The 27648-nt window shown below is 36.4% G+C and overlaps 1 protein-coding gene across 1 annotated transcript in view; it reads left to right on the top strand.

Moving 5' to 3' along the window:
* The first annotated feature begins 6931 nt into the window (after nucleotides 1–6931).
* LOC118916028 (cytochrome c oxidase subunit 7B2, mitochondrial) overlaps nucleotides 6932–27648 on the top strand; it is a 139931-nt gene continuing 119214 nt past the window's right edge. Inside the window, exon 1 of the mRNA XM_057502191.1 lies at nucleotides 6932–7043. The gene's annotated coding sequence lies outside the window, so the exon portion shown is untranslated. The remainder of the gene's footprint in view (nucleotides 7044–27648) is intronic.

Genomic DNA, 27648 nt, shown 5'->3' with positions numbered 1-27648 from the left:
TGCTATTATATTCTAGGATGTTTTCTTAATGTCAAGTAAACATCCATCATGTGAGTTCTTAAATGCTATCCTCATTTTATTCTGGAGAATGTAAAATAATGTCATCCATTTAACATTGCTTTGGATTATTTTCTCATTTGAACAATCTTCAGGGTAACATTCATCATCTCTGTGTTTTAGGTAAATGGATTCATGAATCTGTACCTTTAGCATTAAGATAAATGCTAGTCAATGGCATGATTTATTTAATAAAGCCCATATGTCTGCTTGTGGAATAATATTATTGTCAAGTTACTCCATGTGCATTTATCATTTGAAAACTAAACAGACTGATACATGTGTGCTCTTAATAGAGGGAGATATCTCAATTGGCATGTTACCCCAACATTCTGATACAGTTACATTTTTTCCTTGACTTCAGTTTCCTTCATTTTATCTACTCTCTCCTTAGTATAAACATAATTTAGCATGATGCTCAAACTCTTTCTCTTATTGATTTTGGTGTCCCTACCAGTGCCACGGAGAAAAGGGAACAAAAATTTTTTTCTCCTGCATGAAAATGGAAAAGATAAAGATATTCTATTTTTGTTTATTTTCAAGTGCTTAATTTTCCAACAATGCATCATATGATGTATAATACTCCTCCATAAATGAGAACAATATACTTCATTCATAAGTAAGCCCAAGTACAATGTTTCTTTTAGCAGAAAAGTGAATGTGAAGGAAAAAGCTATTGCTCTTTATTTTGAAAAAGATTGCATTGTGAATAGAATAATACCTCTGGCTCCTCTAAGAATAAACTATACATAGAATTGAAAATGCCCTGTAGAGACTGTGCTAACTGAATTATTCAAATACAACCCCCGAAAGCAGATCTAAAATGCTGGCATTCAATGAAAAAGTTGAGTGATATGTAGTCCATTCTCTATTACATAATTACTCCTTGCATTTCTGCTCCAATGGTGGCCTTATTTCTGGCCCTTGGTCTCATCTCTCCAGCCCCACCCATTGTACATGTTGATATCAGAATATTTCTGTTCATTTCACACTTGCCTTAGAGTCTCTATTGTTATTCATCTCTTGGGGATAAAATACAGATTCCTTACCAGGACATTCAGGGCGCAACACAATCCAGTTCAAATGTCACTTTCATTGTCTCCATCTACTTAGTCTATGACCTAGCCACCCTGAACAACATGAAACTCTCTGAACATAGTCTGCACGACTGTACCTTGGTGACTTTTCAAGATAATCCCTTTTCCTTGATTGCTTTTCTCCTGCTCTTGACTTGATGACCTCCTGTAAATCATAGCGCTAATATCCCCTATCATTGAGACCATCTCAACTCAGATTCTCCTTAACAGAATTAATTCATGGTGTTTTTCCAAGTTTCTTACATGTCCATGGTAGTATCTTTCACATGAAATTATGATTATTATGTAACACAATTTTTGTTATTTGTAAAGTGACTACATTTGGATAAAGGATGAATAGACCATGTTCTCTAATTTAAGTTCACAAAATTAAAATTGATAGGCCAATCATCTGATGACAAACAGAAAATCCTAGCACTGAGCTTAGCAATTCGTAGATTTGGTTTACTGGATAATTTGAATGGAGTTGATTGCCAAAGAGGACAATATGCCAACAACAGCTTTTAATTTATTTATGCATTTTGATAAAATATTTAATTACTTAAAACAAGTAGGCAAAACAAATTACTTAATACAATTTAATTTAAAATTGTGTACCATGACCAAAAGCAGCCATCCTTATCCTCTGAACTAGAGGTATTAATCATAATCCTGACATATGCTTAATAGCAATTGGAGGGGGATTTACATGTATATATTTCAGAGTTGTAAGACTGCATATTTTTGTTAATAAATATAACCTCACTGTTCTTGACTGTCTTTTTCTTATCTACCATTTGACAAGAGAATATATATACAAAATTAAAAGGATCAGCTTCATATCAACTCTTATATCATGGTTGACAATTTCACTTCTATTTATGCCACCTGAGAATTTTGGTTTTCCATTCAAGTGCTCAGATAAATTTGTAGTTCTTTGACAATAAGCCTATTTTGATTTATAAAACATGACTTCCTCAGATAACACAAATTATTTTGGTAAGTAATTGTAGGATAGAGTTGGTTCCACTGCTTTCAGAAGTAGAACATTGACATAACATTGTTGTTCTATTAAAACCTTATTTTAGTGACAGTATATTAATGCATTGCTAGCATGTACCAAACTCCTTCTTATAGTGAGAGTAGGAAGAAAAATATCGTATCAAGGAGGTAAGAAGGTGAGAAAATTGAAACAAAAGGAAATATTTTGAAAGAAAGTTCCACGTGGTTTTTAGTTAGCTTCTAATAGAATGAAATGAAATACTTTATAAAGCAGAGTGTAAATCCACTATGTCTAGATCAATTTTCAAACCTTACACAATTAAAAGTTAATGTTGGGGCACAGTAAATAAGTTTAGATAATGGGAAGGACAGAAGGAGAAGAATCGTTTTCAGCTAATATAATGTGATGTGTACTTAAGCTGGCTGTTCTAATTTTTGAATTGTTTGCATCGAAATATAGATGTTTGTTATGATACTACTGTGGACACAATCAAATTTCTGTTGCTGATCTAACTACTTGTACTGAGTGTTGTTGGTTTTGTGGATATAAATACAAAACTAAATTAGCCATTTCTCCTACCTGCTGCCTGATTGACAAAATATAACTTCCTTAGATACAAATTTATTTTTATTTTATTATGTAATAATAATTTAAAGATAGAAAGGAAGCTGTGGAAATAAAAATCTAGGAAAGGCAGAAATACTAAGCAAAATGAACTGTTTTAATGTAGAAAGTGATTTGTTGTATCCCTTGTATTAACATGTTTTCCTCTTTAGGAATTCCTAGCTACTCCTAGCTATAAACATTTCAAGAACAGACTATACATGACCTAATATTTTATTTTACTTTCAACGTTTAAAGGTTACTCTTCAGACTACATGATCTATGCTGGTAATATGGTATGGATGGAGATTATATACAAGTGATTCGTATTCAAGAATTAGTACCACTTTTTATTTCTCTTGAGAGAAGCAGCATATCTGGTACTATGTAAATAATTGAGTCATATGTATATGACACAGATATGTTTTTGTAGTAATGGTATTGATTTTACTTTCAAATTTAATCTTTCTTTACAGTGTCTCCATAGTTTATATACATCTTACCACCTGGTATGGTGAAGCTGAAAATATTTTTGATGAGCTTAATGGATGTTGGTATAAATTATTAAGCAGGCAAACATACACATGACACTGTAAATGGAAGACTTCAAACTGAGATACCTAAGATGACAATATAGTGCCTCACCTATTACATAGAGACAGGTTAGCACAATGGTGGTTCAGGAGCTCTAGATTCATGTATTACCTAATAGTGTGTGAATTTATGTTTGTTATAAAACTCACTGCTGTTCAGTTTCCTCGTCAGTCAAGTAAGGATATTTACCTCAAGAATGGTTTTAATGGTTAAAGGAGTTGATGCATGTGAATAGGTTCTGAAAAGTCTTGGCACATAGTTCAGTGCTCAATGAATGTTGGATGTTATCCCAGTTTTCTGCTGCTGCCTTACAAACTTCTCCAAAATTTGATGGCTTAAAATAACAATTGATTATTTTTGCCCCATTGTTCTGTTGGCTCATCTGAGTGGTTCTCACTTGGTGCGTCTTACGCAGTTGCAGTTAAATAGCAAGTGAGGGTGGAGTCAGAGGGATGATTTTCCACTCAGGCCTGAAGTCTGAACCAAGAGGGCTACAGTCATGGTGGCTATTTGGGGATTGATCTTTCGATATGACCATCTTGTGCTTTCTCATGGCTTGGAAGTCTCATAAATCAAACATTTTACGGGACTTTCTTAGCTTTCCCCAGAGTAAGCATTCCAAAGATAGGAAGTGGAAGCACCATGTCTTTTAGTGCCCATCTTAGAAAGTGGCACAAATAAGGCATTTGTGCCATATTCTACAGGTTAAAGTAGTCACAGAATCCTCTCAGATCCAAGGAGAGGGGACACAGAACTTACCTCTGAATGGGAGGAGTGTCGGTGTTGTAGCCAACTTTAATCTGTCACATACATTAACATTATTCAGTGGCCTGTTTAACGAATGCCAGCATTTCACAACTTCTTGGCAGTTGAAAGCTTCTGTGGAATTTAGATGTGTTGGCCATAGATTCTCTACATTGAGATACTTATAAAGCAAAACAAAACAAATGGTCTTTGAATAATTAATTTTACAATCAGTACAGAATTTCAGCCTATGAAAAACTAACCCAAGCTATTATTTCTCTTTGACCTGTGTCACTTGATGTAGTGTGTACTACCATTGCCTAATAGTTAAACAGCAATCCAGAGGAGAGGATATAGAGGAATAATCATTTATTCTTCAATAAAATCCATAACAGATACATATCTTTACATTTATAACACTGTGAGAGAACTGGATATGTTTCTCTTGGCAGGGTGTAAAAATCAGAGGTCATTCAGGTTCCAGGGGAAAGAATTAACAGGATAGAGCCACTTCTTGCTAAACCTTAGCTAAGAATAGCAGCACAATTAAATAAAGGACTCTGAGCTTTGGGATTGTGACAGTGAAGAAACAATATCCTTGTGCTGACATTATATCATCCCCTCCCCTTAACTATCTCTTCACCTAGCTAATTGATTCCAGACCTGGAGTGGCCTGGAGATATATGCAAAAAAAATACTGCCAATTAAGCAGCAATTTGAAATGAGAAATTTTTTAAATTAGATTTTGAGGTGCAGCTTCATAAATTCAGACAATCTATATACATAAGCCGTTCATGTGATATAAATAAATGGAAGTGTCATTTAGGTCAAACAACATGGAACCCATTAGTTTGAAAAGAAAATAAAAACAAAAACTTGCCAGGGAGCATGAAGCAAAGCCTCTTATAAAATCATGCAGATGGTCAAGCTATAGGACTATATGAATCAAACTATAAAACTAGACTTGAGTACCAAAAAAAAAAAAAAAAAGGATTCCAACATAATAGCACGTGTTTTCTCTTTGTTGCTCCTAAATAGAATTTTACAAATATTTGATTCTTTAAAAACAGTTAACAAATTTAAATGGTCTACAGAGTTACTGAACTTTCTATGAACGTTGTGTGTGTTAAAAATCATTTAGAAAATTTTAATCAAACAATTCAAACATTGTGCTAATAAAATTCAGATTCTGAAGATTTTACAGATTGCAGTTATTGAAAAAAAAAAAAGCTGTGACACAGAAAAACATTTAAATTTATCCCTACAAAATCAGAAAATAACCTAACAGATTCAACTGGATTTTAAATGATGTATGAAATTTAATTTTGAAATTCTGTACTTGTAGCTTGGATATCCTAATCCACATGGAGAATTTTTGGTGGAGCTCCTATTATAATTGAATAAATTAATATTCTTAGAGAAATAAAATGAAATTTTAAAGGTTTTCCAATTCATGGCATCTGAGTTTGGTAAAACCTTCAAAAGAATAATGAATAATGGAAAACTTCTTTTATGAAGTTCATGTCATACAAATGTTTGCTAGAGACTGGTACTCTGAATAAGAGAAAAAATACAGTACTTGTGAAAATATTTAGGCTGAAAAATTTATGTATTTCTAGAAATGATGTTTAGTATTTTTCTGAATTTATTTAAAATATTGTACAGTGAAGAGTAAATTGAAGGTGTCAAAATTTCCCATAAATCAACCATAAAATACATATTTGAGATGACTGCAGATTTTAAAAAACAGTTAAAGCAGTAATATCATATTTAAGAAGGTAATTAAATCATATTCATCAGAAAACTAGTGCCCCTGTATCTTGTCTGGGCGTTCCAGCCCTAGGCAAATTCATTCTGGATTAGGTGATACTGAAAAATGACAACTCAACATTGTGAGTAAAAGGGTTTATATCCAGCTTTATTCTATGGTGGCAGGTCAGCTGCTAGACTCCCGTCTGCTCAGGGCAAGTCTGCATGCCGCAAGCCCATGGTTGCCTCCAGCCCTCTCCACCACCTTGCAGCCCTGAGCGCTGGGTGGAGCTCTTTATATAGATTCAATAATAGCTCGTTGCCAACAGGTGTGTAAGCAATCACCTGTGAGCACTGCATGTGGGCAGTGGACAAGCAGACCAGGGTTAGGTGAGAATCCACCACGGAACTTCCATTTTCTCAACATCCTATATTACAGATTATTAAGAAGGAAATGCTAATTAAAATACACCAATAGGACAATACAAGAATTGTCATTCTGTTATTTTTAATGTTCAAATTATCAATACAGAGACATTTTAAAAGTTCTTGCTTGAATATAGTTATTTTAATTTTTAGAAATAACTTCATTTTTCGAAATGAATTTTGAACTGCCCTCTTTATAAGTCTATCTGTATAAAATCTCAAAAACTTATTCTATTTAATTTACCGTCCTCTTCCACTTTCAATTGGACAGTACATTATATCGTTAACATAATTAACAACCTGGCAGGCCTAGGAGAGGTCAGGTACGAGAAACTTGTAGCTCACTTTGCAGTTACAAGCATCTCAAAGTTTCCTTGTGACCAGGTGGGATGAAGATGTCACTGAGAGAAAGAGCCAGTGAGCTTGCCAAGAGACAGCTGTGACATGAAAAAGGAATCCCTCCAGGAGAAACAATGCGTTGCGCTGGTGAGTGGGAACACTTAATCCCAATGCTGTTTCCTTCACTACGGACAGACACATGGAAGACTACCACACTAACTCTTGTCTCTTTAAATCGGCGTGTGGCGGTGGCAATCAGTTTTCTGATTGGTCTACTTGGAAAGCCGCGTGTTCCCGCCCCTTCCGTTCCTCTTAAGGCCGAAGCTGCCCACAGGAAGCGCCGGTTTTGCTCTACGCTCGGCGAGTTCGTCCAGTGCTGAGTTCGGCGGGTGCGGAGTTTACGGCTGTGCCGCTGCCCCATCTTCCGTTGGATCTGCCTGCGACGTCGTTGGGTAAGTCTGTGTGTCCTGGGTTCGGTGTCCCTAAGCCTGCCTTTATAAGTCAGTGTTTAGTATCATCTCTGGCAGTTATAAGGAAATGTTTTGGTTTTCCTACTGCTTTACTTCTTTTCTTTCATTTCTCTCAGGAGGAAAGAGCGATGGTACCTATCGGACCCGCCACACCCCACCCAGCATTTAGGACACAGAGTGGGAAACAAGAGAAAATGAGAAAGGGGAAGTCTGTGTTGTAAAATGTTTGTGGCTTAAAACTTCTGGCAAACTACTGGCAGGGCTAGAATGGGAGGTGTTAAACTTTGACAGTACTGGACTAGGCACTGACCACATAGTTTCAACTGTGGTGGGCTGCTGTGGCTTATGGCATTTGTCCGCGGGAGAGTGCTGTTTTCATGTAAGTAAACACCCATTTCTGTAGAGGCAAGTCAGCATGCTTTGGGCTGAAAGCAAAGGCAGGCAAACTTTGAAGGGCTCTGCAAGCAAAATCTGACCAAGAGTACTGAGACATCTTTATTTCACGGGTCCTAGACGAATAGTTATTCCACCTGGAACTCTGCATAAATAATTTTTTTCTAAGTAGTCCTGTCTGAGCAAGGGTTTGATTAGAGAGAGTCTTTCTCAGGTCTCAAAGTGTTTATACTGTGTCCAGCAGTACATGTGGAAAATATTTAGTCTCGGGGCTAGATTGGTAGCATAGACGGTCCGCTCAAATTCTGATCTTTTTTTATATTGTTTTGACTCCTTTTCAGAGTCAAGAGAGGCAGTGTTGGCAGGACAAATCTAGGAGTCATGTGATTTGTCTATTGGTTTAAAAGTTGTTCCTAGGCCTTGATCTCAAGTGGCTCTGAGTTTGATAATTCCATACAGTCCGACCACACTTTTGATGGCTGAGATTTGAACTGTTACTCCACCCATAGGAGACTGGTGGATATCAAATTAAAAAAAGAATGGAGGCCCTTACTGAAGAGAGCATATACCTTCTTATTAAATTGAGGATGAGAAACAACTTAATAAAATTATTACAAAAACTGGCTAAGAAATCAAGTAAAAAAGGCTTGGACTTGGAATGCTCTGGTTCTAATAGTTGATTTTGCCTAGAAGTTTAAGGTGTTAGAGTAGTTTAAAAGTTATGCTTCAGGGTTAATATAGAACAATGGAAGAATGGGAACAAAAGAAAAAGGCTGGAGGAAAATAACACTCTTTTAGGAGAAAACTTGAGAAATTAGTTGACAAACCTGATGACAGTGACATCAAAAATAAGAATTTGAAGTTCAAGTAGACATCTATAAGAGAGAAATGGAGATTCAAGGGGATCTAAATGCAGTACAACAGAATATAGGGAAAGGGCGAGGTGTTGTAGTTACTAGATTCAAATAGGGGCCTGGGTCCCAAATTAGTCAAAAAAGAGAAAGGCAAGATTTCAAATAGAATGACTTCTTCAAAGAGAGTCGGGACATTATTAAGAGGTGATGATAAAGGATGACATAAAAGACATTAGAACAGCACCTTAAAGATTGGGAAAGAGTAGGAAGATCTATGGAATACACAAAGTGTCATTAGGGTAATATAGTCATTGTAGGTTTGTATAGACATGTAGTTTATGCCTTGAAGAACATGCCCAAGAATTAGGCCTCAAGACAGTGCTCAGCAAGATGAAGCATATTGAAAGAAGATAGGCAGAAAGAAGAGTTAGGTCCATCCAGGCTTGGATGAGCTTAATGTTGGTTTGATAGGAGAAAAGTTCCTGTGTGGTATTATCCATCCCAGGGAAGTGGCCAAGAAAAGATTTGTTCAAACAATAGTTTGCTTTGAGTAAACTCAGAATTTAGTGATTTTTATCATTGATGGTAGAGATGATTCTGGAATTTAAGACATAGAGAAATATATTAGGAAAAAAAATGTCTAGAAAAGATAAAAAGGAAAGGCACATATTTATTTGCAGCAAATGACAATATAATCCTATATGTTTTGTAGAAGAAACCAAATTAATAAGCAGAGTAAGCAGTTAGAAACAACTTCCTTAGTAGATTCAATAGCTAAAAAAAATGACTAAAATATTATGAAAGGTGTAGGAGAAGAGTAGAAGGAAATAAAAACTAGAGGCATATTTCATTGCTGCAGAAAAAATATATAGCAGAAAAAAACGCTATTCAAATTCTGAACAATTCAGTGATGAAAGACAGTGCTTGAAGAAGCACATGGAAGATACACTAGGTCTCAGTGGGCCTCTAGGGTCTTAGGCTTCAGAAGCATCAATTATAGCTTCAGTTCAGAAATCTTTGAGAGTGATTTTCCAAATGAAACAAATGGAAAAAGGGAAACCCTCTCTAAGAGGCAGGGATTCCATAATAAGAGGTTTTGGAAAGAGCCACTTGTGATATAGGATTGAAAATAATCTGCTTACTGGAGATAGCAGGCCTGGTTTCACAAGGTAGAGTCTCTACTTCCAGCAGTACCAGAGTGCCAGAAAGTGTAGGTTAAAGCAGGTAACAAAAATGAGAGGTTTTTTTTAAAACATGTTGTACTTCAGATAAATCTGGTGGTCCTGATTGCAACCATTTAAACTTTCCTGGAAGGTAGCAATGTCTCAAATGTTACTCTTTGAGAGAGGCAACAGTATGCTAAATGCATTTCGGTCCCAAATATAATGAATCATAGAATTAACGTATTGATGTAAGTTTTTGGAATCTTTACTACTCACACAAACTGACAGACATCCTGGTAAATCTGAAACCAAGCATATTTCCAAGAATATCCCCCTTCTTCCTTTAGATCTATCCAATTCTGATATCTAAGAACACAGTTTCTTGGGATGACTATTCTAGGATCTGGAAATAGGTTGTATTTAAATTTCATGAGTATAGGGCCAGTTTTGTTCAGTTTATATATTCACTTACTATTGCGCCATATATCTAAAACAAAAACTAAAGTTCAAAACCTAAAGTAACGTAAGAAAACCATACACTGACAAATCTTACTTCTATTCTATCTCCTGGAGGTTTTACTTTTAGTTGTTTAACAAACACTTACATGATACTTAAGTACCCAATACTGTCCTGTATACTTGTAAACATTAACTCATTTATTTTGTGTATCACCCTATGAGGTGAGAATTCCTATGAGTTCCATAGATAGGCTCAAAGAGGTTAACTAATGTGTTAAGTGGCAGAGACAAACCCAGGCAGCCTGGCTCAACTAGTTTGGTAAACTATTTAGTAGGTCCTATACTATGTATGCCCTCTGTGTAATTTTTTAAAATGCAAATACATGCAAATATGAATATATGTTCTTAATTTTTCCTTTTCTCTACAAAAGAAAGCAAACTTCATACCTGTTCTGCACTTTTTTTTTTTTTTTACTGAGCTGCATATTTTGGAAGTATTTCATATCAGTATGTAGAGAGCTGCTTTTCCTTTTTTTAAAGCTACATAGTATATTAATATTTTATTAAGTGAATGTATCAAAGTTTATTTAAACAGTCTCCTATTGATGGGCACTTGGGTGATTTCCACTCTTTTATAATTCCAAATAGTGTGGTAAAAAGTAAACTTATAAACTTGTCACTCTTGACAGGTATATATGTAGTATATATTTTTAGAAGTTGAATTTCTGGATCAAAATGTAAATGCATATGTAGTATTGTTTATGTACTGACAAATTCTGTAGGTCCTCTATAGTTTTGAATTCTGCTTATAGTGTGTTCTGCTTTGCTATAGCCTCATCAACAAAGTATTGTGAAATGCTTAGATTTTTGCCAGCCTGATGGGTGAAAAACATTTTCAGTCTTGTTTTAATTTGTATTTATTACTGAATAATCAGGTATGAATAAATTGAAAATCTTTCTATTTGTTTAAGGGCCATTTGAATTTATGTTCTTTATCCATTTTCTAGGGACCTTTTAGTGTTTTATTTTCATTTGATATCTGTCTGCTCTCTTTTTGTATGAAGGAGATGGACCTTTTGCTTGTGATGTGAGTTTCAAATATTTTTTTCCCAATTGGGTCATTTATCTTTTGAAAATACTTACTTTTTTAATGTATTAAAATATTTCAGTATTTTGTTTTATGGGTTTTGAGTCATATTTCAAAATTTTCTCACTGAAAGTTTATAAAGTGAATTTTTCTTTCCTTTATTTTTCATACTTTCATGGTTGCATTTTTCTTTTCTTTTTATGTTTACATCTTTGATTCCCTTTGAGTTTATCAATGATCATGGAGTTTGATATAGATTCAACTTCACCTTTTTTCCAGATGACTATTCCTTAGGCTCTTTAAAATGTATCTCGTAAAAACTTGTCTTTGACATGATAAAATTTCTGAATCTCTGAAGAAATTATACCCATTCTAGTCATTGAGAATGTCTCTGACTGAGAGAAAGCAGAAGAAATTCTTCAGAGTGAGTTTTGGACTTTCACCTAAATAGTCTAATTTTAGCATCACAATATCATGAGAATTTGACTATAGGCTCTAATTCCTTTGAACCTTAATGTTTTTTGTATTTGAACTTCAAGGTTATTTAATCTTTGGACTGTAATTTCTCCTTGGGAATTTAATAATTTAAGGAGGTTATTTTAAAAAGTATCTCTATAGTATTAAAATTTTATTCTTAGATTTTAAGTCATTTGATCTAATTCTATTTGATCAGATAGAAATGCTGGATAATATGCTAGTCATAATCTGGGATAAGAAATAGAATTGGTAATATAATTTCAGCTTTAGCTGTAGAAAGACTACAGATTAATGTGTTTTTATGACCTATTTTGGAGGATTCTGGGCTCAAAAAAAAAAAAATTGTGCCCCAAATGGATCCACAGTCATGAGTCAGGTAGGTGATTCATAAAAGTGTAGGGGTGGCCATGTCTTGATAGACTGCTGATTCCTTTCTTAGGGGAAAGCCTGTTGCTGATTCCTTTTTTGGGGGGGCAGCCATTCCCTTGTTGAGCTGAAGCTTAAAGATTAAACCCAGTGGTTTAAGAGAATAGAATGCTTGAGAATATTGGTGTGTGGGAGGAGTTGTAGAACACTTCCTCCCAACTTCTGATATTACCTTTTACATATAAGATCCATTGTCATATCATGTCTGGCCTCTCAATCTAATTTCTGTCTTACTAGTTCAGGAAGTTATTTGATTGCTGAATTGAGAAGAAGAAACCAGGGAGCTCTTTATTTCTGTGTTCTTGGGAAATCTGTCATTAAGCTGCTCTATTCTCCCATTTTATAGGGATTGGAAGACTATCCCCATACTGTTTGGCTGAGCCTAAATGGGAAAGTCTGCCTAATTTGGCTTCAGTAGTAGAAAACACATTAATAGATAAACTGTACTTTTCACTGTCTGCTTTAATTAGACACAGAGGTAATATTTTCATCTCTCAATAAACCAACTCCTCTGTATCTTTTAACTGTTCACAACTTGAGTAGGAGTGCCAATATTGACCTTTTCTATCTCCAACTCCATCAAGATGGGAAGCCTATAATAAGGACATCTAGCTGATTCAACTGAAATTTCAGATGCTTGATTATGCCTCATAACTGAGGTAGGACTCAAATCAGCCAGGACATCACCATTTTTAATCCATGCTACAATAACAATCTATGTTTAATATCTACATGGAGGGCAGTAATAAAACAATTTGGTACTGGCACAAGAACAGACCCATAGATCAATGGAACAGAGTGGAGAGCTCAGATAATAAAACCACACATATATGGTCAATTAATATATGATAGAGGAGCCATGAATATACAATGGATAAAAGAACAGCATTTTCAACAACTGGTGTCAGGAAAACTGAACAAATACATGTAAAAGAATGAAACTGGATTATTGTCTAACTCCATACATAAAAGTAAACTCAAAATGGGTCAAAGACCAGAATTTAAGTCAGAAAACCATACAACTCTTGGAAGAGAACATAGGCAAAAATCTCTTGAATATAAACATGAACAGCTTTTTTATGAACATATCTCCTTGGGCAAGGGAAACAAAAGCAAAAATGAACAAATGGAACTACATCAAACTAAAAAGCTTCTGTACAGCAAAGGACACTATCAGCAGAACAAAAAGGCATCCTACAGTAAGAGAAAATATATTTATAAATATATTCTGATAAGGGGTTAACATTCAAAATATATAAAGAACTCATATGCCTCAACACTCAAAAAACAAATAACCTGATCAAAAAATGGGCAGAGGACCTGAACAGATACTTCTTCAAAGAAGAAATATTGGTGGCCATCAGGCACATGAAAAGATGCTCCACATTGCTAATTATCAGGGAAATGCAAATTAAAATACAATGAGATATTACCTCATACCAATTAGGATGGCCATTATCCAAAAGACAAGGAACAACAAATTCTGGTGAGGATGTGGAGAAATGGGAATGCTCCTACACTATTGGTGGCAGGGTTAATTGGTTAAATGATTGTGGAAAGTAATACAGAGGTTTATCAAAAAACTAAAAATAGAAATATCATTTGACCCAGTAATTCCACTCCTAGGAATTTACCCGAACAAAACAAGATCCCTGATTCGAAAAGACATGCACCCCTATGTTTATCACAGCACTATTTACAACAGCTAAGATATGGAAGCAACCTAAGTGTCTATCAGTAGATGAATGGATGAAGAAGTGGTACATATATACAATGGAATATTATTCAGCCATAAGAAAAAATTCCTACCATTTGCAACAACATGGATGGAGCTAGAGGGTATTATGCTCAGTGAAATAAGCCAGGTGGAGAAAGACAAGTACCAAATTATTTCACTCATTTGTGGGATATAGAAATAAAGCAAAACAGAGGAACAAAATAGCAGTAGACTGATAGACAATGAGAAGGGACTAATGGTTACCAAAGGGGAGGGGTTGGGGAGGTTGGGGAGGGAGAAGGGGATTAAGGGACACTATAATTTACAATCACAATATAGGTTGGTGACAGGGTCTGTAGTAGAGCATGGAGAATACAATTAATGAGTCTATAATATCTTACTACACTGATAGTGACTATAATGAAGGGGGTGATGACTTGATAATATGGGTGAATGTTGAACCACTGTTTTGTGTATTTGAAATAATTGTAAGATTGTATATCAATGATACTTTAATAATAAAGGAAATAGTTGGAGAACCACATGGGATGTAAAATATCTGTGTGGAGGGAATATATGACAATTTTTAACACCAAAATATATCTGTAGAAAAATGAACAAGGATCATATGCACACCACCTTCAATACATCAATGTTGCATATACTTTTCTGGAACCAGAGTGAGAAATCACAGGAAAGTCTCAATTTAAAAGCTAATATTGAAGTTTTGTATAGGCTAAGATGTCAGATGCAGAAATTATAATGAGATGTTGAAATAAAGTAAGTTATGTATTGTGTACCTGAGTTTTCAGAACTGCCGAGACTGTGAAGTTCACATCATGTTGGGTTTTGCATTTTTAATCGTCATCTTTATTCATTTTACTCTGAATGTGCACATGAGGTACTTTGTATAGGAACATATTTTTCTTAATGAAAGCACAACCATACCCTGTCCTTCTGTTTGTGGTGATACAATGAGAGCCAAGTCAGTTATTTTACTCAAGTGCCAAACTGTCCATAGGCGAGGAACATGAAAAAACAATTTTTCTCTGCTTATTTTGGGGTAAGGAGGCAGCTGTTCTCCTCTGTTTCTGTAAGAGTCTGTATGGAAATGTGATGGGCATTCCTCACTATAACATTTCTGTATATAAATAAAATTTCCCCATAAGTCTGATTTATAGATATCTCAAGTCTTGGGTCTCACTCCTTGAAATATAAATACCTAGGAATAGTCTCCTGAGTACTTTGACCTTAGTACCTAAGGTACCTATCTCTGGTTGTAACCTTTTGGCTTTGGGAAAGATACATTTTATTATTCTTTAGGATCAGAGCAGTTAGCACTAGCCCTAGGGAAACAAATGACTACAGATTTAATCCTGTTGTATATGAAAATGTAGGAGAAATGAAAGAAAAGATTCTCTAACTTTATAGTGAATTTGTTTCCATGTTGCAGGAGGCTTGGATTTTTTGTATGAACAGTGAGAAATCCAGGAATGTTTTATTTCTCTGCATATCCATTGCATGTTTTTTTGTCATTTCCTCTGGATGAAGATGTTAATGTTATACCGAGTGCATGGAAATACTCCACAATGATGGCTATTTTAAGAGTTATGTTAATTATTTTACAGTCTTAAAAATACTTATATCCATGTTGCAGAATCATTAAAATGAAACTATTTTTAAATTCATTTACTTCATGTGTGAAATGAATTTGTGGCTGAAATATAGATTGCATGGTGTCTGTCATGAGCCTTGAAATCTATACAGAAGAGTCTACATTTTTCTCATGGAAGGCCACTATTTAGCTTACAACTCACTTTCCTTCGTTGACAAAAGACTACCCCCGCACACATACATATACATACACATATCTTTCATACCCACACACACACACAGCACTCATACACATTTATGTGTCTCTTTGAAGTGCATTTAGGTTTACAGTCACTCCAGAGCATTGTAAAATGGATTGTATGCCTATTAAGGCATTGAGACTTTATTCTCTACTAAGGTAGCTTAACCCAATAGTTGGGTCATAATCTCTTACTGACTTCCTTTCTTAGCTCTTAGGTTTCTAGTTATAAGGATTTGGATTATTTTTATTACCTGCCTAGAACTCTTGACAGTTTTTCAGATAGGCTACCATAATATCTAGCTGGAAAGACAAAGCTACTTCAGATGAAACATAATAAAAGATATTGTAAAGCTATACTAGTTGAAAAAGGAGACGATCAATACCAGTGATCTTCCATAGTCACTGCCAGGACTAGTGACAATCCATAGTGGAGGATAAGCTACATGGGCCTTGCTTTTTATAGGATGTAAAGAATGAAGACAACATATCAAGTATGAAAACTAGTAGGAACTAAAGCCATTTCTGGAACATACGTTAACTGTTTTTTCCTAGTGAAATACAGTGATAAACAAGAAGTGATGACCATCCCCTTCCCTCATGATTTTACAGCATAGTAATTTTACAGACACTGATTTCTTGATTACTACAATGATTAGGGAACAGAAGGAGATATGCTGTCAGCAATAAACCTATCAGCTTAGACCAAAGCATTTAAGATAGATGCTATGGACAATATTGTACCAATACAGTTTTAAGCAGGAAAGTGAAAGAATGAAAAACAAATAATTTTAGGAAAATTGGTCATTGGCTAATTGAATGCAGAGAGACTTGAGTCCAGAGACCAATTAGAAGAATACTGGAATAATCTAAATAATGAATTATGAGAACATATAACTTAATTTTGGCTTTTGGAATGGAGATTCAAAACAAGAATCAACAGTTCTTCTAGACTTAATTTATGAATGGAAAGAAAGAGGTAATTCAGAGGTAACATCAGGATTTGGAGAAAAGAATATAAATTTGGAAGAGAAAGTGACAAATTAATCTGCATGGATATTTGGGTGTTGGCCAATGACTATATCCAGGAGAAGAATCCCTATATAGACATTGAACATATGTACTGGAATACTAGGTAAGAAATAAAGGTTTAGAATTCACTAACCTAAAGGTGATAGCAGTCATGCGAGAAGCCTTCTGAGTTATAAGGGCAAAGGGTAGATTTTTAGAGGAATAGTTCATAGAGGGTTAAGAGGAGAAACACAGAGGTGAAGGTCAGAGAACAAAGCTGGTATAATCAGGGAAGCTGAAGAAATAGTGATGTAAAGTTAATGTGTATGTTGTATGCTGGTCTCAGTCTGTTGATAACCAATGTCTTGGATGGCCCAACCCTTTTAGTTGTTACTATGATTGCAATATGTCATCTGCAATAACCGTCAGGAAATTTGGAAAAAAAAAAATGTAGGCCTTGGAAATTATATGATGCCTGTAGGGCTGCACAGGGAAGATGCAGGGAGAGAGACAGTGGGCATGGGGTTCTACTTTCATTGGGGTTGAAGGTGGGGGCCTGAGGTTTCATGAGCGTACTCTTTCCTGGTGCATTTAAAATGTAAGGCTGGGAATTAAAGCAAGGGGAGAGGAAAAACAAGCAGCCCATAGGAACGGTTATAGAAATCAGCCAAGATCTTGAAAACAAAGGAGCCTGGCCTTGCTCTTTGTCTAGTTCTGTGGCTGGCACTGTTTACTTAAGATACCGGGCAATCAAAGTTTAAGTCAAGCACTTGCATTACGAAAAAGGAAACCCAACTGTCAGACTTATACTACATGTGGTTTGCTATATCAAATTTTGATGTGAGGTAAAAGAAAATGAGATGAGAAATCCCCATTAATCTTATGGTTTAAAGTATTACCCAGGGTGAGGTGGCGTGTGAAAGGGGAGGCCTGAACTCATATCCACATAAATTTTGACAGTAAATCACTGTTGCCCATTATTGCAGAAAGATCCATCAGATACTTGTGTATGAGCTATTTAATTTGAGCAGTGGAGAGGGAGGAGGTTTGGAGAGTGGGTAGTGATGGGAGAACAGGGCTGAGTCTGCAGCCATGGGGGTTGTCCTGAGGTGTGCCTGAGAAAACAGAATACTTGAGAAGGGAGCAGTAATGGGCTGGCTCCTAAATTAGTGTCTTCTGGTACTCCTGGAAGCAAATTACTACTCTGTTTCTTAGCAGAAGCCCAAATATTTGTCCATTGACTGGGGCTAAAGTAAAGGTGACATGGAAATACAACTTATCCTAACACTCAAAGAGGGCAAATACTTAGCATTCTGTTATACAGAGAAAGAATCCTGGTGTTGGATTGATCTTTTTACATAGATAAAAAAGAAAAGAAATTTGGAGTCATAATAACTCCCTTTCTGTCTAAAGACCTGAAACAAGAGTGGTGGTAGGGGAAGGCAGGGGAAAAGGGAGTTGAAACCTTAATTTTATAAAAGAGCTAACAGTTCATGACAGGATCCACAGCCTCTGTGACCTGTGTTTCCAGACAGTTGCCCCTGTCCTGACCCTGTTTCTTTCTGCTTTCTGTCGTCTGTGCCCCTGAGGTGAGGCTAAGGACAAAGGACAATTGGAAGGCCAGCCATGGCCTACAAAATAAGCCTTCAATTGTCACCTTAATGGGTCTACCATTTCACCTTAATTTAATTTTCCTACCTCCAAGAATATATCTTGTTTTGTAAGTTCACAAGTTGACACATCATCAAGAGAGACTATTTATTTTCCGTACCTTCTTCACACAAAGGCAGAAATAATTATTGCAACAGTAATAAAGATCTTCCATCTTTGGGTTGCAAAGAAAAGGCATTCAACTATACTTGAAAGAGAAAATTGAAATTTGGCTACAAATGATAAAATGCATTCTCCTTCTCTTCAGTTCAGTCTGCTTGTATCAGCTGAACTGAATTAATAAAAGCAAGAAGCGCCTGTTGCTTGCTATTGTCAAAAAAAATACAATATTCATTTGCCACAAACTGTGTATTAGGTGTGTTGAGATTTACTTCTGTTATGGAAACTTGTGCTTTTAGTGTTTTTTTCTTTTTTTTTAGAGGGCATCTCTCATATTTATTGATCAAATGGTTGTTAACAACAATAAAATTCTGTATAGAGGACTCAATGCACAATCATTAATCAACCCCAAGCCTAATTCTCAACAGTTTCCAATCTTCTGAAGCATAACGAACAAGCTCTTACATGGTGAACAAATTCTTACATAGTGAATAAGTTCTTACATGGTGAACAGTGCAAGGGCAGTCATCACAGAAACTTTCGGTTTTGATCATGCATTATGAACTATAAACAGTCAGGTCAAATATGAATATTCATTTGATTTTTATACTTGATTTATATGTGGATCCCACATTTCTCCCTTATTATTATTATTATTATTATTTTTAATAAAATGCTGAAGTGCTAGGTAGATGCAAGATAAAGGTAGAAAACATAGTTTAGTGCTGTAAGAGGGCAAGTGTAGATGATCAGGTGTGTGCCTATAGACTAAGTATTAATCCAAGCTAGACATGGGCAACAAAACATCCACGGACGCAGAAGATTTCTCTCAAAACGGGGGGTGAAGTTCTAAGCCTCACCTCTGTTGATCCCCAATTTCTCACCTGATGGCCCCCCTGCGACTGTGCCTGTCTTAGGTTGTTCCTCCCTTGAGGAATCTTACCCGTCTCTGGCTAACCAGTCATCTTCCGGGGCCATACAGGGAAATGTAAAGTTGATAAGTGAGAGAGAAGCAATATTGTTTGAAAAGATTAGCTTTTTACTTCTTTGCAGATTTATGCCCTATGGTTTTTATGCCCAGCATTTGTCTTGAGGTATCTTTACTACTTGGAAGAATTATGATACTCGGTAAATTCGATATGAGGCACGAATTCTATTTAAGGGTTGTAATTAGAAAGGAAGAAGAAAAGCTATAGAGTAGCAGAGGGAAGAAAACATGGGAAGATTGATTATTTCTTTGACATATCTTCTTGTAGAGTAACATAAGCATGTATAGGTTTTAAACTACTAATTAAATTGCGTACACACATTAACATAATAGGAATACAGCTACATAACCAAAGCAGACATACAATTACCAGCCATATCCGGTGAAACCAAGAAAACCAGTTAGGCACCCTAGGCATTTGTGAAAACTTATCAATGATATGATGGATATTGTCTAACTGAATTTCAATAGTTTGAGAAAAATCAGACAAATTAAAAGAACACATTCCTGGGGACTGTTCACATCCCATATGTTCTTTTAACAGCGTGAGATTTTAGAGTGCTACAACTTGCACTTCTCCTAATTCTTGGTTGAGTTCCGACAGTATAGATCCAGTCAAATTTGTTGTTTTACTGTATGCACAGGCCAGCTTAGATATCTCCTTCTTCATTCCAATGGCAAGTCCAGGAACCGGTGGGATGAATGCAGCTACAACTGCAACAGCGCCAGGATCTTTGTTGAAGTTTTTTGATGATCATCTTCTGGAATGACTATTCCAGAGAATGTTGATGTTGGAAGTTCTTCATATTGTATCTTAATTCGTTTTCTGGGTAGCCAAATTAGGCTTTGATCCTCTGTATAAACACAAACAAACCCTTTGCCCACATTTTGATATGCCCTTTATATCATTGTGAAGAACTTATTGGAGATCACCACACAGGAACTGCTTTTTCTTTTTTTAAGAGAAAGGAATATTATCAGAAAAATGTACTTCCATAGCTGATCATCTGACACCCTTTAAATGATCAAAATTAAGGATATTTAAAGCATGCATTAATCATTGATTTACAGTTAGTTTTATCCTATCAGGGAGTAATCCCCCTTTTCTTTCTTTCTTTTTTTTTTTTGTTATCATTAATCTACAATTACATGAAGAGTATTATGTTTACTAGGCTCTCCCCTATACCAGATCGCCCCCACAAACCCCTTTACAGTCACTGTCCATCAGCATAGCAAAATGTTGTAGAATCACTACTTGTCTTCTCTGTGTTGTACAGCCCTCCTCTTTCTCTCCCCCCATTATGCATGCTAATCATAATACCCCCTTTCTTCTCCCCGCCCATTATCCCTCCCTACCCACGCATCCTCCCCAGTCCCTTTCCCTTTGGTACCTGTTAGTCCATTCTTGGGTTCTGTGATTCTGCTGCTGTTTTGTTCCTTCAGTTTTTCCTTTGTTCTTATACTCCACAGATGAGTGAAATCATTTGGTATTTCTCTTTCTCCGCTTGGCTTATTTCACTGAGCATAATATCCTCTAGCTCGATCCATGTTGTTGCAAATGGTAGGATTTGTTTTCTTCTTATGGCTGAGTAATATTCCATTGTGTATATGTACCACATCTTCTTTATCCATTCATCTACTGATGGACACTTAGGTTGCTTCCAATTCTTGGCTATTGTAAATAGTGCTGCGATAAACATAGGGGTGCATCTGTCTTTTTCAAACGGGAGTGCTGTATTCTTAGGGTAAATTCCCAGGAGTGGAACTCCTGGGTCAAATGGTAAGTCTATTTTGAGCATTTTGAGGAACCTCCATACTGCTTTCCACAATGGTTGAACTAAGTTTCATTCCCACCAGCAGTGTAGGAGGGTTCCCCTTTCTCCACAACCTTGCCAATATTTGTTGTTGTTTGTCTTTTGGATGGTAGCCATCCTTACTGGTGTGAGGTGATACCTCATTGTGGTTTTAATTTGCATTTCTCTGATAATTAGCAATGTGGAGCATCTTTTCATGTGTCTGTTGGCCATCTGAATTTCTTTTTTGGAGAACTGTCTGTTCAGTTCCTGTGCCCATTTTTTAATTAGATTATTTGTTTTTTGTTTGTTGAGGTGGGCAAGCTCTTTATATATTTTGGACGTCAAGCCTTTATCGAATCTGTCATTTACAAATATATTCTCCCATACTGTAGGGTACCTTTTTGTTCTATTGATGGTGTCTTTTGTTGTACAGAAGCTTTTCAGCTTAATATAGTCCCACTTGTTCATTTTTTTTGTTGTTTTCCTTGCCTGGGGAGATATGTTCAAGAAGAGATCACTCATGTTTATGTCTAAGAAGCTTTTGCCTATGTTTTTTTCTAAGAGTTTTATGGTTTCATGACTTACATTCAGGTCTTTGATCCATTTCGAATTTACTTTTGTGTATGGGGTTAGACAATGGTTCAGTTTTATTCCCCTACATATAGCTGTCCAGTTTTGCCAGCACCATCTGTTGAAGAGACTGTCATTTCCCCATTGTATGTCCATGGCTCCTTTATCAAATATTAATTGACCATATATGTTTGGGTTAATGTCTGGAGTCTCTAATCTGTTCCACTGGTCTGTGGCTCTGTTCTTGTGTCAGTACCAAATTGTCTTGATTACTGTGGCTTTGTAGTAGAGCTTGAAGTTGGGGAGTGAGATCCCCCCTACTTTATTCTTCTTTCTCAGGATTGCTTTGGCTATTCGGGGTCTTTGGTGTTTCCATATGAATTTTTGAACTATTTGTTCCAGTTCGTTGAAGAATGTTGCTGATAATTTGATAGGGATTGCATCAAATCTGTATATTGCTTTAGGCAGGATGGCCATTTTTACGATATTAATTCTTCCTAGCCAGGAGCATGGGATGAGTTTCCATTTGTTAGTGTCCCCTTTAATTTCTCTTAAGAGTGACTTGTAGTTTTCAGGGTATAGGTCTTTCACTTCTTTGGTTAGGTTTATTCCTAGGTATTTTATTCTTTTTGATGCAATTGTGAATGGAATTGTTTTCGTGATTTCTCTTTCTATTGGTTCATTGTTAGTGTATAGGAAAGCCACAGATTTCTGTGTGTTAATGTTGTATCCTGCAACTTTGCTGTATTCCAATATCAGTTCTAGTAGTTTTGGAGTGGAGTCATTAGGGTTTTTTATGTACAATATCATGTCATCTGCAAATAGTGACAGTTTAACTTCTTCTTTACCAATCTGGATTCCATGTATTTCTTTGTTTTGTCTAATTGCCATGGCTAGGACCTCCAGTACTATGTTAAATAACAGTGGGGAGAGTGGGCATCCCTGTCTTGTTCCTGATCTCAGAGGAAAAGCTTTCAGCTTCTCGCTGTTCAGTATGATTTTGGCTGTGGGTTTATCATATATGGCCTTTATTATGTTGAGGTACTTGCCCTCTATACACATTTTGCTGAGAGTTTTTATCATGAATGGATGTTGAATTTTGTCAAATGCTTTTTCAGCGTCTATGGGGATGATCATGTGGTTTTTGTTCTTCTTTTTGTTGATGTGGTGGATGATATTGATGGATTTTTGAATGTTGTACCATCCTTGCATCCCTGGGATGAATTCCACTTGGTCATGGTGTATGATCCTTTTGATAGATTTTTGAATTCGGTTTGCTAATATTTTATTGAGTATTTTTGCATCTACATTCATCAGGGATATTGGTCTGTAATTTTCTTTTTTGGTGGGGTCTTTGCCTGGTTTTGGTATTAGGGTGATGTTGGCTTCATAGAATGAGTTTGGGAGTATTCCCTCCTCTTCTATTTTTTGGAAAACTTTAAGGAGAATGTGTATTATGTCTTCTCTGTGTGTCTGATAAAATTCCGAGGTAAATCTGTCTGGCCCGGGGGTTTTGTTCTTGGGTAGTTTTTTGATTACTGTTTCAATTTCTTTGCTTGTAATTGGTTTGTTTAACTTTTGTGTTTCTTCCTTGGTCAGTCTTGGAAGGTTATATTTTTCTAGGAAGTTGTCCATTTCTTCTAGGTTTTCCAGCTTGTTGGCATATAGGTTTTCATAGTAGTTTTTAATAATTCTTTGTATTTTTGTGGAGTCTGTCATGATTTTTCCGTTCTCATTTCTGATTCTGTTGATTTGTGTTGATTCTCTTTTTCTCTCAATAAGTTTGGCTAGAGGCTTATCTATTTTGTTTATTTTCTCAAAGAACCAGCTCTTGGTTTCATTGATTTTTGCTATTGTTTTATTCTTCTCAATTTTGTTTATTTCTTCTCTGATCTTTATTATGTCCCTCCTTCTGCTGACTTTAGGCCTCATTTGTTCTTCTTTTTCCATTTTCGATAATTGTGATATTAGACTATTCATTTGGGATTGTTCTTCCTTCTTCAAGTGTGCCTGGATCGCTGTATACTTTCCTCTTAAGACTGCTTTCGCTGCGTCCCACAGAAGTTGGGGCTTTGTGTTGTTGTTGTCATTTGTTTCCATATATTCCTTGATCTCTATTTTAATTTGTTCATTGATTCATTGATTATTTAGGAGCATGTTGTTAAGCCTCCATGTGTTTGTGAGCCTTTTTGTTTTCTTTGTAGAATTTATTTCTAGTTTTATACGTTTGTGATGTGAAAAGTTAGTTGGTAGAATTTCAATATTTTGGAATTTACTGAGGCTTTTTTTGGTGGGCTAGTATGTGGTCTATTCTGAAGAATGTTCCATGTGCACTTTAGAAGAATGTATATCCTGTTGCTTTTGGATGTAGAGTTCTATAGATTTCTGTTAGGTCCATCTGCTCTACTGTGTTGTTCAGTGCCTCCCTGTCCTTACTTATTTTCTGCCTGGTGGATCTATCCTTTGAGGTGAGTGGTGTGTTGAAGTCTCCTTACATGAATGCATTGTAGTCTATTTCCCCCTTTAGTTCTGTTAGTATTTGTTTCACATATGCTGGTGCTCCTGTGTTTGGTGCATTTATATTTAGAATGGTTATATCCTCTTGTTGGACTGAGCCCTTTATCATTATGTAGTGTTCTTCTTTATCTCTTGTTACTTTATTTGTTTTGAAGTCTATTTTGTCTGATATTAGTACTGCAACCCCTGCTTTCTTCTCTCTGTCGTTTGCCTGAAATATGTTTTTCCATCCCTTGACGTTTAGTCTGTGCATGTCTTTGGGTTTGAGGTGAGTTTCTTGTAAGCAGCATATAGATGGGTCTTGCTTTTTTATCCATTCTATTACTCTGTGTCTTTTGATTGGTGCATTAAATCCATTTACATTTAGGTTGACTATTGAAAGATATGTACTTATTGCCATTGCAGGCTTTAAATTTGTGGTTACCAAAGGTTCAATGTTAGCCTCTGTAGTATCTTACTGCCTAATTTAGCTCGCTTATTGAGCTGTTATATACACTGTCTGGAGATTCTTTTCTTCTCTCCCTTCTTATTCCTCCTCCTCGATTCTTCATATGTTATGTGTTTTGTTCTGTACTGTTTTTAGGAGTGCTCCCATCTAGAGCAATCCGTGTAAGATGCCCTGTAGAGTTGGTTTCTGGGAGGCAAATTCCCTCAGCTTTTGCTTGTCTGGGAATTGTTTAATCCCTCCATCATATTTAAATGATAATCATGCTAGATACAGTATCCTTGGTTCAAGGCCCTTCTGTTTCATTGCATTAAATATATCATGCCATTCTCTTCTGGCCTGTAAGGTTTCTTTCGAGAAGTCTGATGATAGCCTGATGGGTTTTCCTTTATAGGTGACCTTTTTCTCTCTAGCTGCTTTTAAAACTCTTTCCTTGTCCTTGATCTTTGCCATTTTAATTATTATGTTTCTTGGTGATGTCCTGCTTGGGTCCTTTCTGTTGGGACTTCTGTGTATTTCCGTGGTCTGTTCGATTATTTCCTCCCCCAGTTTGGGGAAGTTTTCAGCAATTATTTCTTCAAAGACACTTTCTATCCCTTTTTCTCTCTCTTGTTCTTCTGGTACCCCTATAATATGGATATTGTTCCTTTTGGATTGGTCACACAGTTCTCTTAATATTGTTTCATTCCTGGAGATCCTTTTATCTCTCTCTATGTCAGCTTCTATGCATTCCTGTTGTCTGGTTTCTGTTCCATCAGTGGACTCTTGCATCTTATCCATTCTGCTTATAAATCCTTCCACAGTTTGTTTCACTTCTGTGATCTCCTTCCTGGCATCTGTGATCTCCCTCCGGACTTCATCCCTTAACTCTTGCATATTTCTCTGCATCTCCATCAGTATGTTTATGATTTTTATTTTGAATTCTTTTTCAGGAAGACTGGTTAGGTCTGTCTCCTTCTCTAGTGTTGTCTCTGTGATCTTGGTTTGCCTGTAATTTTGCCTTTTCATGGTGATAGAAATAGTTTGCAGAGCTGGGACGAGTGATGGCTGGAAGAACTTCCCCTCTTGTTGGTTTGTGGCCTTCCTCTCCTGGGAGAACAGCGACCTCTGGCGGCTTGTGCTGGGCAGCTGCGCGCAGACAGGGCTTCTGATTCCTGCCCGGCTGCTATGAAGTTTATCTCCAATGTTGCTGTGGGCGTGGCCTGGCTCAGGCTGCTGCTCCAAAGTGGTGGAGTCGCATTGGAGGCGGAGCGGTGGGAGGCTCTTTATCTCCGTGAGGGGCCTCCCTGCTCCCTGCTGCTTTGGTTTTGCAAACCAAAACCAAAACAAAAACAAAAACAAAAATATTTAAATAAATAATTAAAAAAAAAAAAGCCTCTCGCTTTTCTTTGTCTTCAGGCACCGGCCTCAGGTACACGCTCACCCTTCTTTCTGCCCTGTTTACCTAGTATCCAGGACCCCACACATGCACTGTGTCTGCGCTCTGGTCTGGATGGCTGGGGCTGGATGTTCAGCAGTCCGGGGCTCCGTCTCCCTTCCGCTCTGACTGTTCTCCTCCCACAGGGAGCTGGGGGGAAGGGCGCTCGGGTCCCACCGGGCTGGGGCTTGTATCTTACCCCCTTCGCAAGGTGCTGGGTTCTCGCAGGTGTGGATGTGGTCTGTATATTGTCCTGTGTCCTCTGGTTTCTATTCTAGGAAGAGTTGTCTTTGTTATATTTTCATAAATATATGTGGCTTTGGGAGGATATTTCCGCTGCTCTACTCACGCCGTCATCTTGGCTCCGCCTTGCCTAGTGTTTTTTTTTTTGTTGTTGTTAGTGCTTGCATGTTCCAAAATGAACCAGGAAAAGAGTCCTCAGTGAAAGGTTTTCCCACTAGCTTTAACCGCACAACATTTTTGAGTCTTCCAAAATAAAAAGTTTCAAATCTGAAGTGTGATTGGCTTGCCTGTCTGCCTGTTGTATCTTTTTAACATTACTGGTGTAATTGTTCTAGAGAATGATTCTGTAGACTTATTATTATGCTTACTCACTTTAATTATTTATTGCATTTATTGGGTAGGCAAGTCATGAAATTGCTACTGGGTGTGTTTACCATTAATAGCATAACCGCCACAATAATACAAGGCATCCAAAAATAAAAGTAGGTTGGTACCTCTGAGAGAGAGATTTCATAAACAAAGGGCATACTGTGGATTTTTCTTTTTCCTGATCAGGCAGTCTCATGGGCATGCCGATGTAAAACCATAGTCAAATTTTTAGAAATGCAAGGGTAAAGACAGAAGTTCACACTCATGTACACTCTAAATAATTCTTTTTAACCAGCCCTATAACAGGAGGCTCAAGGTACAAGCCTAGGCAAAATTGTGAAATTTGAATAGTTTATTTTTAGGTAGCTCTAGCCTTCTCTTTGTGTGCCTAATAATATTCCCTTCTCTAGATGTCTCATCAGTTTTCTCTCCCCTCCAAAATTATTTATTCCCAAGAGGAGGTGAAATTCATTCACATTGAGGTGTAAATGATAAAAGCGGTAATGGTGCTATGGAAAGAACTCTTTGAGACCAAACAACCCTAGCTTCAAGTCTACTTTTAATCATTTTCCAGCTGTGTAATTTTAATGAATAATATTTGCCTCAGGGAGATAAGAGTTTGATACAACCTGGAGCTCACAATTTTGGAGGCCCTTTTTAAAAAAATACAAAACTTTGTATATAAGTTTAGGTAAAAAATGAGTATTTATAATTATGTATTAAAAGTGACAAATATAAAAAAATTCAGAAAAATAAATTTGAGAATTTCCCAATCTTATTTGTTCATAAAAAATTATTTTCATAACAATAACAAAAACCCTTACCAAATAGCTATTGGTCTGGGGATACAATGACCTATTCTAGTTGTATTTTCCAAAGATATGGGGCTTCTTTGATTTTCTCACCTCCTAATAAGTCATTTTTCTAGTAATGGAAATTGATGTGGGGAAGAATAAAAGGAAAAGAAGGGACGTGGAATCAAAAGTCCAAGCAGGTTTATTGCTAGGTCTGAGAGGGACCCCTCTATTCTGGT

Source organism: Manis pentadactyla, chromosome 5 (genome assembly GCF_030020395.1).
Source record: "Manis pentadactyla isolate mManPen7 chromosome 5, mManPen7.hap1, whole genome shotgun sequence".
NCBI classification, from domain to species: domain Eukaryota; kingdom Metazoa; phylum Chordata; class Mammalia; order Pholidota; family Manidae; genus Manis; species Manis pentadactyla.
The sequence above is the reverse complement of the archived record's forward strand: the minus strand, read 5'-3'. Positions and strand labels throughout refer to the sequence as shown.